Source organism: Mandrillus leucophaeus, unplaced genomic scaffold, assembly GCF_000951045.1.
Source record: "Mandrillus leucophaeus isolate KB7577 unplaced genomic scaffold, Mleu.le_1.0 Scaffold1858, whole genome shotgun sequence".
Classification (NCBI taxonomy): domain Eukaryota; kingdom Metazoa; phylum Chordata; class Mammalia; order Primates; family Cercopithecidae; genus Mandrillus; species Mandrillus leucophaeus.
In genome coordinates this window covers 167286-185409 of record NW_012101874.1, presented here as the reverse complement: position 1 = coordinate 185409, position 18124 = coordinate 167286, and the positions used below count along the sequence as shown (strand labels likewise).

The 18124-nt window shown below is 38.4% G+C and overlaps 1 long non-coding RNA gene and 1 pseudogene across 1 annotated transcript in view; both read left to right on the top strand.

Moving 5' to 3' along the window:
• Nucleotides 1-12230, top strand: part of LOC105538131 — a 21455-nt gene extending 9225 nt beyond the window's left edge. The window contains exon 4 of the long non-coding RNA XR_001005842.1: nt 11795-12230. This is a non-coding gene — a long non-coding RNA (uncharacterized LOC105538131). The remainder of the gene's footprint in view (nt 1-11794) is intronic.
• Nucleotides 12231-13033: 803 nt separating this feature from the next.
• LOC105538132 lies at nt 13034-13528 on the top strand (annotated as a pseudogene).
• The last annotated feature ends 4596 nt before the right edge of the window (nt 13529-18124 follow it).

Here is an 18124-nt window from a genome sequence, read left to right as displayed (position 1 = left end):
ATACCCCATCTCTACAAAAAATATAAACATTAGGCATGGTAGTCCCAGCTACTTGGGAGGCTGAGGTGGGAGGATGGCTTGAGACTGGGAAGCAAAGGTTACAGTGAACCAAGATCGTGCCACTGCACTCCAGCCTGGGCAACAGAGGGAGACCCTGTCTCAAAAAAAAAAGAAAAGGAAAGGAAAATATTCGGGAAAAAACGAAACAATAAAAAATAACAATACAACAATAAAAATAATACAAAAAATTAAAATACAGTATAACAACTCTTTACATAGCATTTACATTTTATTAAGTGTTGTAAGCAATCTTGAGATGACTTAAATTACAGTCATGAGCATAGTGACATTTCAGTTAATTAGAGGCCGCTTATAAGAAGATTCTTCCCCTAAAATTATAATACCATATTTTTACAGTTCCTCTTATACATTTAGTTATGTTTAGATACACGAATACCATTGTGTTACTATGGTGTACAATATTCAGTACCTTCACATGATGTATAGTTTGTAGGCTAGGAGCAAGAGGCCATATACCATATGCCCTAGGTGTGTAGCAGGCTCTACCATCTAACTTTGTGTAAACACACTCGATGATGTTGGTACATGATGAAATCGCCTACTGACGCGTTTCTTAGAACTTTCTTTAAGCAATGTATGACTGTATACAAGAGGATGTGCATAGGTTGTATGCACATACTATGCTATTTTATATTGGGGACTGGGGTGGGGCATCTTTTAATTTTGGTATCCTTGGAGGTTGGGGACCCAATTCTCTGAGGATACCCAGGGAGAGCTGAGTTCACAGTCTGATGTGGTTGAATGTTGTTGGGTCAAAGAAAACAATTCCCCAAAATATGACACTTCGCCATACTGACTGCTTTGGAAATTGAAAGTCCTGAAAAATTAACCTCAGAACCACAGTATCTCTGTGGCCTTTCTCCTTTCTCCCTGCCTCTCATATCTTCTTTCCCAAAGCACCAGGAGAGACTCTGGAATTTCCTTATCTGACTAAGAAAGCTTAAATGCAGTTGTCTTAATACTCCCTCCCAAGAAATCTGGTCAAATAACCAGGAAAGATCAACCACCAGAGAAGAGCAGAGGCTGAAGTTACTATGCTAAGACAGATTTTTCATCTATTCTTCTGAGCGCAGCTCCAAGCAATTACCTGGGGGACTCTATCTGTGAAATATGACAATGGTTGTTTTTGCCCAGATCCACTCCTCACGTTCCCAATAGTGTCTGCCTTCAGACAGTCTCCCTAACCTATCCATTCTCCCGAATGAGTTAATACCTACCAGAACAATTATCTACATTTCCCATCTCCCCTTGAGAAAAGGTATATAAGCATCTGAATCTGTGATATTCTGAAATATACATTTGGTTTCCCTCCTGCTTCCTGGCATACAACCCCTAAAATCCTTGGAATCTCCAAAGTTCTTTCTTTTTGTATGCTAAACTAGACTGATCGCTTCAGGGTGGGACTGGTCACCTGAAAGCCAAAAGCATGATTAGAGGGTTGGGACTTTCAGCCCTACCTTCCAACTTCCATCGAGGGGAAAGGGGCTGAAAGTCCACTTGCTCACCAATGGGTTAATCAATCATGCTTATGTAATGAGGACGCCATAAAAACTCAAAAGGACAGGGTTCAAAGAGCTTCCAGATAGCTGAACATATGGAGTTTCCTGGAGGGTGGTGGGCCCAACGAGGGAATGGAAATTCCATGCCCCTTCCCCTATACCTCACCGCCCAGATAGAAGGTCTTGGGAATCTCAACTTGAAGCCAGTAGACCAGAAGTTCCAGAGGCCTGCTTCTTGATGACTAGATAATGAAAAGAAAAGAAAAAAAAAAAAAAGAAGAAGAAAGAAAGGAAGAAAGAAAAAGAAGTTCCAGAGGCCTGAACTTGCTACTGGTGTTTGGGGTGGTGGGCAGTTTTGGGGTCTGAGCCCTCAACATGTAGGATCTGACACGATCTCCAGGTAGATAGTACTGGAATTGAATTGAAGGACACCCTTTTGTGTTCCCTGTAGAAGTGATTGGTTGGTTGATGGTGGAGAGAAATTCCCACATATTTTGGGGTCACAGAAGTCTTCTGTGTTGGTTGTTATTGTGTTGGTTTAAAAGCAGAGGAAAACATGGTTTTAGAATTTTTCTGAAACAGTACCACACTGGGTATTATGGTAATTACTCTGTGAGTTCCGCCCCATGCGTGTTAATAAATTTGCATACCTATTCTCCTGTTTTACCTGTTGTCAAATTTTCAGTGAACCTTCAGGGGGCAAAGTGAAAGTTTTCCCTTTGACCCTAAAATATGAAAGCAAAGCATCCTTTTATTAGCATTAAAGCATGTATTAAAAACATTCCGTATTTGCATGGTTTTTATTTAAACCTTCATCAAGCAAAATGTAGAAAACATTATCTTCTGAAAGCCAATTTGAATTTTAACTGTAATGCTGATCATCAAACTCGAAGAATGGTTGCCATGTGTTTTTTTGTTGTTGTTGTTTGTTTTTAATGTCCGACCCTACTGCTTATTTCACAAGTAAATATAAAAAGCAAAACAGTAGTAAAAGATAAACCATTAGAGTACTCAGGGAATGGTTCTTTTCTTGGTTTTCTCCCTTGTAGAAACAAAGCTGACTGTACACTATTTAGATGATGGGAGATTGTAATAGTTAAGAGAACTTCTATCTTTATACTCAAAAAGTTCTATCCTTAGTCCCTTTGAACAGATGATGATCTTGCCTTTTTTTTAAGGAGCTTTATTGAGATATATTTTACATATTATAAAATCCTCCCATTCAAGTGTACAATTCAGGGATTTTTAATTTACTGAGTTATGCACCATTACTATAATCAGTTTCAGAACATTTTCATAACCTCTGATACAATTTCAACTTGCCCCCTGCCTCCTGCCCCCTGCCACTGTCCACCTCCTCCTCCACCCCACCCCCAGGAAACTGCTAGTCTATTTTCTGTCTCTATAGATTTGCTTATTCTGGAAATTTCTTATAAATAAAGTCGTACAGTAAGTGGTCTCTTGTGTCTGACTTATTTTGCTTAGCACAATGTTTTTGAGATTCATCCATGTTTATCATGTATCAATAACTCACTATTGATGTACTTACCTATTTTGCAGTTGTATCTTCCCAGAATTTTCTCCTGAGGAAAACTATCTATCAGGAAATCTTAATTTTATAGTTGCATGCCAGGCTTCACAGACTTTTGAAGGGTATTTCTACTTCTTTCCATGGCCTTTCCCTTTCAAACGTTCTTCTCTCTTGTCTAATGCCTTCAAGATGTCATTTCTCTATGGCTTAACCTAGGCAGTCCCCTCCTAGCCCCTCACCTGATGCAGGATTGATCGTGCTCACTTGTGGTGCCTAGCATATTTCATATACCCACACCCACACCCCAACATCCAACTACACAAGGAATAGGTTAGCTGAATGAGAGGGAAAGCTGCTTATTCAAGACACTCACTTCCTGGTAGTCCTCAGGAGAGGGAGAGACACACATTTCAGATTGGAAAGAGAGTAATGAGCGGACTGGGGTTACATCGTCCAAGGACAAATATTCGCCAGATAATTTAGCCAAGAGGATTTAACTAACAGTTAAGCTCTTAACAGAAACTTTATTTAGGCTCATTCTAACAAACATGATCAGCAGACAAGTTCTTTTTAGAGAAAGTTCTCTTTCATCTGGCTAAAAAGAAGGAACACATTTAAACCAAAACAGGAACTACTCTGGCAATATATGTGTGCAAAAATAAGCACCCTATGGGGTTCTTTTTAAATTAGCCAGAATGCACAGAGAAGTCTTTGAAAAGAAAACTCTGGGGGGAAAAACATTTTTCTTGATTTCATAAACACTCATTGTTTAATCATCTAAAGAAAAGGCAAACGTATGATTAAATTCCCCCACCTCCTAAACTGATGAACTCTTAGTTCACCTCCTCTCTCCAGCCTGATGTACTTAAGGAGGCAGGAGGAGTAACTTAAAAACCAGCCTACCAGAGAAGCAAGAAGTGGCCTAGGAGGTCCTAGCCTCAAACTGGATGCACACACGTAAGGCTACACCCTGCAGGTCTGGCACAGAAAGTAGTGTTGCCAAGTTGCTGCCACAGTATATTAATATGCTATTTACGTTTCGTAAGCAGTGGATAACTGGCTTCAGTTTATTTTGCTAACTTAAAAAAAAAAAAAAAAACTATTAACTTCTAGGACACCACACCTACCCCTTTCCTCTCCCCCATGAGCAAGACAGTCATAGAATTTCAATCAGGACCCTTAGAACCTCTGAGACCAGCTGTAGCTTCCATCCTTACCAATTGTTCAGATATGGCCAAAGAAGTGCTATTTATATGCTTTTCTGGACTTACTCTGATGAGAAGAATGAGTCTTAAACAGAGTCAAGATGCAATTATGTGGCTTATGTGACCGGGTGCAGTGGCTCACCCTGTAGTCCCAGCACTTTGGGAGGCTGAGGCAGGAGGATTGCTTGAGCCCAGGAATTTGAGACCAGCCTGGATGACATAGTGAGATCTTATATCTAAAACAAAAACAAAAAACAAACTTGAAGAGACTTGATATGAAGCAAATACTTTTTTGATCCTCCTACCTGAGCCCCCCAAGTAGCTGAGACTACAGGCATGTGCCATCATGCCCAGCTAATTTATGTATTTTTAGTAGAAATGGGGTTTCACCATGTTGCCCAGGCTATGAAGCAAATACTCAACAGATTTAAAAATAAACAAAAAGGCTAATAAGCTGTGTAAATAAGATAGGAAGAAATTTTACCAGAAATGTGGATTTGGAGAGCATTGCTATAAATAAACAATAAATTTATTTTTGAGCTTCCTGGTATCAATTAAGAAAAAAGAAATGCAATAAAGTATATTGCTTTCTTTAAAAAAAAAAAGGAAAAAGGCTTTTAAAAAAACATATTAGCATTATACTTGAGTTAGTGGATCACTTCTTAATTAGATCTTGATAGAAGGAACAACTTCACATAATTTTGTAAGACATTCATGCTTCAGGTTGCGCACCTTGTTTTTTTTTTTTTTTTGTGATGGAGTCTCGCTCTGTCACCCAGGCTGGAGTGCAGTAGTGCAATCTCGGCTCACTGCAACTTCTGCCTCCCGGGTTCAATTCTCCTCTCTCAGCCTCCCAAGTAGCTGGGACTACAGGTGCGCACCTAATTAGGTGCCTGGCTAATTTTTTGTATTTTTAGTAGAGATGGAGTTTCATTATGTTGGTCAGGCTGGTCTCAAACTCCTGACCTTAAGTGATCTACCCGCCTCAGCCTCCCAAAGTGCTGCGATTACAGGCGTGAGCCACCGTGCCCGGCCCAGGTCACTCACTCTTAATTTGACTCCCAATAACTACCGAGTACAAATTTACTGCAAAATGTCTGATGTGTAAGTGTTCTAATTGTTCATAAATTCATTCCATGAATTTGACTGTCTGCTCTGTATCAGGTACTTGCTAAGCACTGGAGCTACATCCACTTACAGAAAAAAATCTGTCCTACACTTTATGGAATCTAGTAGAAACACAAAACTAAGGAAATAGCATAAACAAGTAGATATTTGCTATTCTGAAAACTGCTGTGGAAGAAAAATAGAGAAGCTATGAAAGTCTAACCTAGATAGGGACAGGGCAGAGGGACGCCACAGAAGTCTTTCCTAAAACAGTGGTTTTTACTGAAGGATGTGTTGGAATTACCCTGGATGGAGGGTGGCAGAATAAGAGCTGCTGTTCAGACTAAGAAAACAAGTGTTCAAAGGGGACAGAGGTATGTTCAGAGTGGAAGTGTTTGATCTCCTAGCGAAGAGAATGAAACGAGAGACACCAAAGATAAGGCTGCAAAACTATGCGAGGTCAGAATCTGAAGCACCTTGTGATTGTATTTAAGATATTCATCATATCCAAAGAATGAGGAAGATGTTACCCAAGAGTTTTAAACCAAGCAATGACATGATCAGATTTGCCTGTTAAAAGTTACACTCACTCGGTGGGGCATGGTGGCTCACGCCTGTAATCCCAGCACTTTGGGAGGCTGAGGCGGGCAGATCACTTGAGGTCAGGAGTTTGAGACCGGCCTGGCCAACATGACGAAATCCTGTCTCCAGTTAAAATAAAAAATTAGCTGGGTGTGGTGGCGGACGCCTGTAATCCCAGCTACTCAGGAGGCTGAGGCAGGAGAATCTCTTCAACCCGGGAGACAGAGGTTGCAGTGAGCCGAGATTGTGCTACTGCACTCCAGGCTGGGCGACAGTGCAAGACTCTGTCTCAAAACAAACAAACAAAAACATTCATTAAGCACCAGGGGCAATGGGGGCAAAGCATTCTAATATTATGAAAATGTGAAGGTAAAGATCTGCTCCTTATTTGCTTTTCAGGAGAGATATGAGCTCTGTAGGTAAGGCTGGATCCCTTAAGAATGCAAGGCTGCATCCCTTTAGATCTGCTCAAATATTCAATAACACTGTACTTGAAGCCCCAGAAATCGAGATCAGTAATGGTCAAAACTTGTTCTATAAAGGGCTAGGTAGTACATACTTTTTGACTTTGTGGGCCAGAGGAGCTTTGTCACAACTACTCAATTCTGTAAATTTTTTTCCATTTAAATTTCGTCAATGTTTATATATCTAGAGGGTACAACACAGATTTCTTACGTGCAGATACTGCGTAATGGTGAAATCTGGGCTTTTAGTGTGTCCATCACCTGAATAGTCAACATTGTACCCAACAGGTAATTTTTCAGCCCTCCTACCTTTTGGTGTCTCCAGTGTCTATTATTCCACTGTATATGTCCATGTGTACCCATTGTTCAGCTCCTACTGATAAATGAGAACATGTGGTATTTGACTTCCTATTTCTGAGCAATTTCACTGAGGATAATGAACTCCAGTTTCACCCACATTGCTGCAAAAGACATGATTTCATTCTTTTTATGGTTGAGTCACATTCCATAGTATATATGCCACATTTTCTTTATTCATTCACTTATGGACATGTAGGTTGATTCCATATCTTTGCTGTTGTGAATAGTGCTAGAAAAAACATATGAGTGAAGATATCTTTTTGATGTAATACTTTCTTTCCTTTTGGGTGCCTACTTAGTAGTAGGATTACCAAACTAAATGTTTTATTTTTAGTTGTTTGAGGAATCTCCATGCTGTTTTCCATAAATGTTGCACACATTTACATTCCCACCAACAGTGTATAAGCATTCCCTTTCCGCCACGTCCTTGCCAACATCTGTTGCTTTTTGACTTTTCAATAATAGCCATTCTGACTGGTGAAAAATGATACCTCATTGTGGTTTTAATTTGCATTTCTCTGATGATTAGTGATATAGAGCTTTTTTTATATATGTTTATTGGCCACTTGTTTGTCTTTTTTGAAAATTGTCTGTTCATGTCTCTTTTTTTAATTTAATTTTATTTTAAGTTCCAGGATACATTTGCAGGATATGCAGGTTTGTTACATAGGTAAACGTATGCTATGGTGGTTTGCTGCACAGATCATCCTATCACCCAGGTATTAAGCCCAGCATGCATTAGCTATTTATCCTGATGTTCTCCCTCTCCCTGTTCATGTCTTTTTCTTTTGCCTGCTTTTTTTTTTTTTTGAGGTGGGGTCTCGTTCTGTCCCCTAGGCTGGAATGCAGTGGCACAATTTCGGCTCACTGCCACCTCTGCCTCCCTGGTTTAAGCAATTCTCCTGCCTTTCAGCCTCTTGAATAGCTGAGACTACAAGTGCCCACCACCATGCCTGGCTAACTTGTATTTTTAGTAGAGAGATGGGGTTTCACCATGTTGGCCAAGCTGGTCTTGAACTCCTGACCTCAGATGATCCACTCGCCTCGGCCTCCCAAAGCACTGGGATTATAGGCGTGAGCTACTGCGCACAGCACTTTTTTTTTTTTTTTTTTTTTGGAGACAGGGTCTTGCTCTGTCACCCAGTGCAGTGGCAAGATCTCGGCTCACTGCAGCCTCAACCTCCTAGGCTCAAGTGATCCTTCTTCCTTAGCCTCTCAAGTGGCTGGGACTACAGGTGCATGCCACCACCCCTGGCTAATTTTTTGCTTTTTAGAGATGGGGTCTTCTATGTTGCCCAGGCTGGTCTGAAACTCCTGGGCTCAAGGGATCCTCCCACCTAGGCCTCCCAAAGTGCTATGACTACAGGCATGAGCCACTGCACCCAACCTTTACCGAGTTTTTAATGGAATTATTTGGTTTTTCCTTGTTGAGCTCTTTGAATACCTTGTAGATTCTGGACATTAGCTTTTTGTCAGATCCATAGTTTGCAAATATTTTTTCCCATTCTGAAGGTTGTCTCTTTACTCTGTTGATTATTTCTTTTAAGCTTTTTAGTTTAACAGAATCCTGTTTGTCTATTTTTGTTTGTTGTATTTGCTTTCGAGGACTTGGTCATACATTCTTTGCCTAGGCTAATGTCCAAAATAGTTTTTCCTATATTTTCTTCTAGGATTTTTATAGTTTCAGGTCTTATGTTTATGTCTTTAGTCCATCTTAAGTTAATTTTTGTATATGATGAGAGGTATGAATCCAGTTTCATTCTGAATATGGCTATCCAATTTTCTCAGCACTATGGGTGTCCTTTCTCCAGTGTATACTCTCGTTGACTTTGTTGAAAATCAGTTGTTTATAGGTATGTGGCCTTATTTCTGGGTTCTCTATTCTGTTCCATTGATGTATGTGTCTGTTTTTATACCAATACGGTGCTGTTTGAGTTACTCTATAGTCCTTTGGTATAATTTAAAGTTAGGTAATGTGATACCTCCAGCTTCATTCTTTTTTCTTAGGGCTGCTTTGGCTATTTAGGCTCTCTTTTGGTTCCATATGAATTTTAGAAGTTTTTTTTTTTTTTCCCCCCCTCCTCATTCTCTGGAAAACAACTTTGGTAATTTGATGAGGATTGAGTTGAATCTGTAGATTGCCTTGGACAGTATGGTCACTTTATCAATGTTGATTGTTCCAATCCATGAGCGTGGGATGTTTTTCCATTTGTTTGTGTCATCTATGATTTCTTTTATCAGTGTTTTATAGTTCCTCTTATAGAGATTTTTCACCTCTTTAGTTAAATATATTCCTAAAATATATTTATTAAATGAATAAATATATTCATTTATTTTTTATTTTTGTAGCTATTGTAAATAGGATTGCCTTCTTGATGTGGTCCTTGGCTAGATCATTATTGGTGTACAGAAACACTACTGATTTCTGTACATTAATTTTGTATCCCGAAACTTTACTCAATTCATTTATCAAATCTAATAGTTTTTTGGTGAGGTCTTTAGGATTTTCTAGATAAAAGATCATATCTTCAGCAAACAGGGATAATTTGACTTCCAATTTGACTTCATCTTTTCCAGTATGCATGCCTTTTATATTTTTCTCTTGCCTGATTACTCTGATAAGGACTTCCAGTACTGTATTTAATAAGAATGGTGAAAGTGGTCATCCTAGTTCTGTGCATTTGCATTTGTATTTCTGTGGTATCAACTCTGCTGTTAGAGTGTGGAAGCAGCTATAGACAATTCAAGTTTGGCTGTGTTCCAGTAAAGGTTTATTTACAAAAACAGAAGAGAGCAGATTTAGCTCTTGGGCAATACTTTGTCTATCCCTCATCTAGATCAACAAGCATCAAAGAGATGATCACTATTGTCCTCTAGGTATGGGGATTTAAAAAGCGGGGGAAAAAAGAGATGATCATGATAGAAGATTTTGGAGGCCAGAGTAACCATCTAAGCAAAAACACTTTTAACAGGATAACTTTACTCCCTTAGGGCTTTAGTTTTGAGCAGTACTGCATTGTGATGGGATTGCCAGTATTAATTAAGGACAAAACGCACCTTTTGTGAGCTGAACAAATTGACCCCATGAACAGAATTATAATCCATGTAGATTCTGAAGTTTATAAGCTCTTTAGAGGCAAGGATTTGTGTCTGTTTTGGTCAATGTTTTTTCTTGTTGTTGTTGTTAGTTTCTTTTTTGTTGTTTTTGGTTTTGTTTTTATCCCAACTGGATGAAAGGATACCCATTTTGTGAATAGAATAAGATGTTAATGAGGTGTACCTCACAAGACGAATGTTTAATTAATGACCTTTCAGCAATACAGCTCTTGAAAAGTCATATCACTATTGGTAAAACTCCTTTTAATTCCCAGCATAAAGACTTTTTAACCCAAATACATTAAATATACACACTAAGAGAAATTGTGTCAACATTATGATTCCAGGTATGAACACAGTCACCAAGTCACTCAGCAGAGTTTCTAGTCAAAATATCACAGGAAAAAAAAATTAAATGGAATCCCCTATTTGGATAATCCCAGACATGTTTGTTTTGCTTGTGAACACCAAGCAAGATATGAAGATATAGCATCTTCATCTCTTATAACCCTTTGGTCTGTGTGTGCATGCACTATTTCCATTCGGTGTATGTACATTGTTTGTGCTTTGCTTTTTTGTGCCTGAAAAATGATGTTTAAAGCTTATTTTAAGCAAAACTGACCTCGGTAATAAGATTCTTCAAAATATTAAAAAATTCATAAGAAAAATAGTGCAAAAAGAAGGAGCTTTCTAAATCCAGATTTTCTCACTTCTTTCCTGCACGTCCATCACCCACTATCAAGTCATCTCTTTCTCCTTCGCTGAGTACAAAAATTATTCGTTGGATTACTATGCTTGATTACTTTCAAATTCTTTATTATTACTTACACAGATGTACTTTTATTATAAACATGTATGGAGACATATGAAATATGTATATAATTTTTTGAAAATTATTTGGGAATCTTAGGTTAAGATGTACTACATAAAAAACTTCCTCATTAAAATGAATGAAGTTTATTTTGTTTTGTTTAAAGAGGTTACTTAAAAGCAGGGCTTTAAGAAATTAACCTTATTAATCAAGGTATAGGTCAATCAGTGTCCTTTGTAATCCAATGTATTTTAATTAGTACATTATAAAAATATTGTTCAGAGAAAAAGTTTATACTCTTACACTGCTAAAAAGCTCTATGACACACACACACACACACACACACACACACACACACACACACATCCTAGGCCTGAATCCTAGAACAGTACCTATATTCACTAGGGACTCAATAAATATTTCTTGAATACCAAATGACTTTTAACCCATAGAAACAATACTGGTTTTGTTAAAAAGATGCTAAACTATTTAGACAAAAATTGTTTAAAAAGTGTCATGATGATACCTACAGCATAAAAATCTTCTCTTTTGATAAGGAACAGCATTGAACTTGATGTTTTTTATGGCAGAAAAGCATACAAAACACAAAAATCTGCATCATGTTAGTGTAAATGCTTCGAAGGAGAATTAAAGACAAAGAATGATTTCAATCACATTTAGAATTAGAATTTGCTCAAAGAAGTACATAACTACCCAGCACTGAGACTGTTTTGTTCACCAGTACATTCACAGCACTTAATATAGTGCTTGGTAAATAGTGGCATCAATAAATATTTGAGGAATGAATGAACTCCGAAATTCTGTGGCAGTAAAAGCTCTGATGGAAGATTAAAAATCTTGAATCGATATCAAAATCATATGGCCTGGCTAAGTGGTACCTGTCTATGGAATCAAAGACTGATGAGAGATCTATAAATATTGCAGAAGGAGTCTTGGGTTATTTTTAACTGCATTTCCCCCTCATCCCCTATAGATTTAAAAGTACCAAAAAGGTCAGTAGCAGAATAGCGCTGTTCCAAATGTTCTTTCTTTTGCAGGCAGAATATTAAATGAAGAAGCCAGACCTACAACACATAGAAAAGAAAGCTAGTTCAGAATGTTGAGAGACTTGGGAGCTGATTGATTGAAGGTGGCAATTAGAAGGCTGCCCTTTTTAAAGATAAAGGCTGATACTGTGACTGTCCCAGGGGAACTAAGTAAAGAACTCCTCAGAGATGTGGGACCACTGTTCAGAACAAGATTTGGAGAGCTGGGGCAGAGAAGATTTTACCTTGGGGATTTCTTCAGCTGGGAGTAGTAAACTGGTTATGCCTTAATGAGTGAAGTTTGTCAGATTTTAAGATATGATGTTATTATGCCTTTTAAAAGAATGAGGTAGAGTATACCAACTGATTTGGAGTTCTTTCCACCATTTTAAGCTCTTTAAAGAAAACAAACTGGAGAAAAATAAATATAGATCATGCTGTACATATATATATACACACACACACACGTATCAAAGGATTATATATACATAGAAAAAAGTTTAAGGCAACACATCAAGGGGGTACTCCTCTGAGGGGTATTTTTAGAGAAGTGGACAGTTATTTACTTTTTATAATCCTGAGTATTGACTTTCTAGATGAAAGAAAGTTAGATTGCTACATTGTATATAAAACAAATTCTATTTGAATTGCATTACTAAAATAAAGACCAATAAAAGAAAAATCAGGAAACGTGTAGATTTACAAGTATGACTTTCTTTGTTTGTGGTGCTGTAACAGATACCATAAACGGGGTAACCTATAAACAACAAACACTTATTTCCCACAGTTCTGGAGACTGGGAAGTCCAAGATCAAAGCACCAGCAGATCTGGTGTCTGTGAAAGCCTGATTTCTGATTCACAGAGGACCATCTTCTTGTTATAGCCTCACATAATGGAAGGGGCAAGGAAGCTCTCTGGGATCTCTTTTATAAGGGCATTAATTCTATTCATGAAGGCTCCACTCTCATGACTTAATCACCTCTCAAAGGCCCCACCTAAAAATAGCAACACATTGGGGATTAGAGTTTCAAGATATAAATTTGAATTTGGTGGGGAATACATTCAGTCTGTGGCAGTGAGGATGGGTGGAAAAACTTTCTAAGTCATTCAGCAAGACAAGAATGCATAAAGGAAAAGATTAAAACATCTGTGAAAAACAAAGCAAAACTAGATGTTTGTTTATGATAAAAAGCATCATTAAAAAAAACAATATAGAAATGCTAGACAGTCCTTTGGGCAGGAACCAGTAATTCGCCAAAACGACAAACACAACAGGAAAGATGAGAGGCACCCCATATGTGATTTTTAGGCCTTTTAGAAAAGTTGTTCCTTTGGCCACATACATGCAAATCTGTAAGAAAGGTGATATTGTAGACATCAAAGGAGTGGGTACTGTTCAAAAAGGAATGCCCCACAAGTGTTACCATGGGGAAGCTGAAAGAGTCTACCTTGTTCCCCAGCACGCTGCTGGCATTGTTATAAACAAACAAGTTAAGGGCAAGATTCCTGCCAAGAGAATTAAGGTGGGTATTGAGCACATTAAGCATCTAAGAGCTGAGATGGCTTCCTGAAATGCTTGAAGGAAAATGATCAGAAAAAGAAAGAAGCCAAAGAGAATGGTACCTGGGTTCAACTGAAGTGCCAGCCTGCTCCACCCAGAGAAGCAGACTTTGTGAGAACCAATGGGAAAAAAGCCTGAGCTGCTGGAACTGCTGGAACCTCTTCCCTATGAATTCATGGCATAGTAGGTGTTAAAAAAAAAAAATCCAAGACCTCTGGACTGTAAAAAAAAAAAGCTAGACAGAAAAAGGAACATTGGTGACACATGTGAGAAACAAGGAATTAATAGTAATATTAAATATAGATGAAATAAAAATTAAGGTATAATAATATCTTCACATAAAGAACTACAAATTGAAAATGATAATTAAACAAAAGAAAAATAGGCAGAATAAAATAATAGGCAATTTATTAGAGAAAAGAGTGGATAATAAATATAGTAAGCATGCAATCTTAGTAGTAGTCAGGAAAACGCGAAACAATACAATATGCCATTTATTATCAGATTGATGGATAGTAAAAGATTAATAATGTCTGGTGCTCATGTAGTTACGGGAAATGGAAATATCATACTTTGTTTATGAAAGTATAATTAGCGATAATGTTCTTGGAAAGTATTTGGTAGAATTTATCAATTAAAAATATGCTATGCTTTGACATCCCACTTTTCATAATTTCTTTAATATAAATTTTATAGAAACAGTCAGTTTTTATAGAAAAACTCAATATATAAAAACATATAAACACATATGTTCCTATACACATGTGTTAAGGGTATATGTTTATTGCAGCATTTAAAAATAATGGTCCCAAACTGGAAATAACCCAAATGTCTATCAATAAGAGAATGATAATGTGAATGAATCATTCATACTATAGTAATCCCATATAGCTAATAAAAATTATTATATCTGTGTACATTGACCAAGTCTTAGAAGAATAAATATGATACATTTAAGTTAAAAAAGCAAGTTGCAGAGATATGAATATGATTTCTAAAATACTGTAATAGAAAAACCCTAGTGAGAATAGAGAGATATTAAAGGGTACATATTAAAGTATGAATATACTCTATGACAATTTATTGGTAAACCTCAGTGTAATTTTTTTTTTTTTACTGCAAAGAACAGTGATTTCAAGGGAAAATTAGATCAAGAGGAATTTATGCCTCTATACCATTAGTAATGGGCCCCCAAACATGAATTATTGACCATAATTGCTAGGCTCAGGGCCTCTTGTAATCATCTTTGTTTTTTTTCTGCTCAAATATTCTTTACAAAAGTACTTATTAGTACATTTCTGTGTTGCTTGAAAATAGTATTAAAAAGTAAGGTTTTGAAGCAAGTAAAACCTTGTAGCAATTGACTGCTAAGCTTTTCATTGTTGCATAGCACTCCTTAGCAAATAAAAAACCAAATCAAAATCCTGTTTCCTGCTTGCTCAGATTATGGGTGGGCCTTTTCTAGATGAAGTAAATAGTTACAGACTGCATGGAACACAGAAGACAACATACAAACTGAGAAACTCTGTCTTGTAAATGTCATCTTTCTGAGCTCATCATCCGAGCTGAGTGTAGAGTCATTTGCAGAGTAGTGTTAAGTCAGAATAAGGGTTTATTTGTTTGTTTGTGTTTTAGGCTAGCCAAGTGAAGCAGTGGAAGTGGAGGAGGAACAAATAAATCTGTAACTAGTTGTGATCAATTAGTTGTAGACACCATGCACTCAGATCAGCCAAGTCAGAAAAAGTTTAAAGCAGGAGTGATCACCTTTATCCCCAAATTACCCATCTCAGAGATGGAGATAAACAGAGAAGGCCTAAGTAATAGGTAGTTACGACTTATCCACATAGTACCTCCCTTCTTGGAAATCCCTCAAATACTGCCTCATTTTCTTTCCTCCTACTTCCATCCGTGGCTACAGGAGTAGTCATGATGGGTACCTAAGCATAGCCAGTGAATTATTCCCTGGGAGTTTTAGATCTGGAAACACTGGAGATCAAAGTGGTCTCTGTCCTATAGCTGTATGCTCTGCAAGTAAAATCTTGATACCATTGGCAGCCATTTTTTCCTACTATGTAAAGAATACATAGAGAGAGAGAACAAAGAGAAACGGAGATAAACGGTATAGAGAATACCTTAGAGATATTTAAGCTCCTGGCTTGAGTTGTTCCAGAGCATTATCCTGTCCTGTAGGCTGGCCCTTCTTGTGACTAGGTTATTCACCTTCCCCTTAGATTCTATGAGACCCCAATAATCTGCTAATAAGTTCCTTTTCTATTTTTTCTTAAGGTAGTGTTTAACTTATTATCCCTTGTAACCAATATAATCCTAAATAATTAAGGATTCTTATTAAATAATTAACATCTTGATAAGAATATTCCAGATGTAAGGACCTTGAGTTAACAATTACAAATATTAAGTGAAAGCAGATACTTGTCCTTCTCCTTCCACTTGGGCTCTGACATCCCCTCTGGAGCACTCCAACTCCGCTGTCACCCACGGCCTTCCCCTGAAGCTCATGCCTACCATGCTTAACTCTACTTAACTTCTTTAGGACTGACTTTTCAGGAAAGGAAAGGGAAGAGGACAGGGAATGTCCGTAGAGCATTCTACAGAGACCATCAGATCTGCATAGCTGGCATATGGTAGGGATCCGACAGGCATGGCTCCGCACTCTGTTACTCCATTATCATACTGCTAAACACCATGAAGCACTGTATAAGTCTGCGCTACTATAGTTATTTTAAACTGTTTTTATATTTAGTTGCTTACTGTTAAATTTATATTTACACCTAATTATTTTTAAAGCAGGAAGTACAAGAAACTGACGTGGAAATACACATTAATAAGGAGCACAGATTTGACTTCATTAAGTTTGTAAACTTCTGGCCACTAAAAAAATCAGAATGAACAAGGAAAACATGAATGACAAACTAGGAAAAAATATTTTTAGTAGTTTAAAATAGTAAATATCCTTAATTAGACAGAAGAGCTGGCATCTTTTGAATTTCTCATTCAGCTAAGAGTCAGTGTCCAGAGAATAGGTTACAAGTATATAATCACATCTTTTTTTTCTTCTTTGAGACCAGGTCTCACTCTGCCACCCAGGCTGGAGTGGCACGATCTCAATGTTGTCTCACAGCAGCCTCGACCTCCCAGGCTCAAGCGATTCTCCTGCCTCAGCCCCCCAAGAAGCTTGGACTATAGGTGCATGCCACCACGACTGGCTAGTTTTTGTTTTCATTTTGTTTTTTTGATAGAGACAGGGTTTCACCGTGTTGCCTAGGCTAGTCTAGAACTCCTGTGCTCAAGCAATCTGCCCACTGTGGTCTCCCAAAGTGTTGAGATTACAGGCGTGAGCCACCTCACCTGGCCAGATTATCATATTTTAGAAGACTCTTTTGAGATTCTGTCCTCTGCCTGAAGAGATCAAACAGGGAGCTAGTGTTATAAGCCAAAATGATAAACAACAAAGAAAAACCAATTTTAAACATATGACATGCATTCATATCCATGTACACCCAAGTAGAGAAACAGGCAGTGAATATGAAGAGGTAATTCCCAAATGAAATTCATTGACGAGGGAGCAGGGAGCAGAAAGAGTATAGCAAGGGCAATAGCAATTGCTGGTCCTGGCCTTTGATACATTATGAGCAGCCTCTGGGGTTCTCTTTTCTGGCAATTTTGGGAGGCTTTAGGGCTATTTACATTTTTCCTCAGAAGAGTAATTTAGCCTGTGGTCTTCCTAAATTCTCTAGATGAATATATTTAACCTGTGTCTTTAAGGCTGTCTACCAGGCCTGGCAAGAAGATACAATTTGAAGCACAGGAAGGAAGCCTGCAGAGCTACCTCTGGGATGGACACTATTCTCTGAGGTGCTGCTTCCTCTTCCCCGCTGCTAAAAGTGAATTATTAAAGGGAGATTAAAATAAGCTAAAAATTTAATTAACAAAGTAATGAGATCATCAGAACCAGCAGACATAATAAAAACAGGACAGATCCACCCACAGACAGTCCTAAGTCAGAAATAACTGAAGGTAATAACTTGTTCTGAGTAGCAGATGTGAGGTTGAGGGCAGGGACGTTTCTTAACCACAGTTACAAGGTCCTTGAGGCCTCAAGCCTAAGACATGCAAATTCTACACTGGACTACCCTGAGGCTTATGTGCCCTGATGTGTTTACCGGCTTTTAGGCTCTCAGCTGTTTGCAAGTTCTCTGCACTCTTGACCTCAAAGAAGTCACATGCAAATTCCTTCCTTCCTTCCCTCCTTCCCTCCTTCCCTCCTTCCCTCCTTCCCTCCTTCCTTCCTTTCCTCCTTTCCTCCTTTCCTCCTTTCTTCCTTCCCTCCTTCCCTCCTTCCCTCCTTCCTTCCTTCCTTTTCTTTCTTTCTTTCTGACGGAGTCTCTCTCTGTTGCCCAGGCTGGAGTGTCAATGGCACCATCTCGGCTCACTGCAACTTCTGCCTCCCAGGCTGAAGCGATTCTCCTTTCTCAGCTTCCCTGGTAGCTGGGATTACCGGTGCCTGACACCACGCCTGGCTAATTTTTTTATTTTTAGTAGAGACAGGGTTTTACCATGCTGGCTAGGCTGGCCTCAAACGCCCAACCTCAGGCTATCCGCCCGCCTTGGCCTCCCAAAGTGCTGGGATTAGGGGTGTGAGCCACCACGCCCGGCCGCAAATTTCAAACTGTAGAGTCGGAGTGTTTCCTTAGAAAGTGGCATATGCATGGTGCAAACCATGCTCCTATTTTAGATTCTGGTTTTGGCTGGGCGTAGTGGC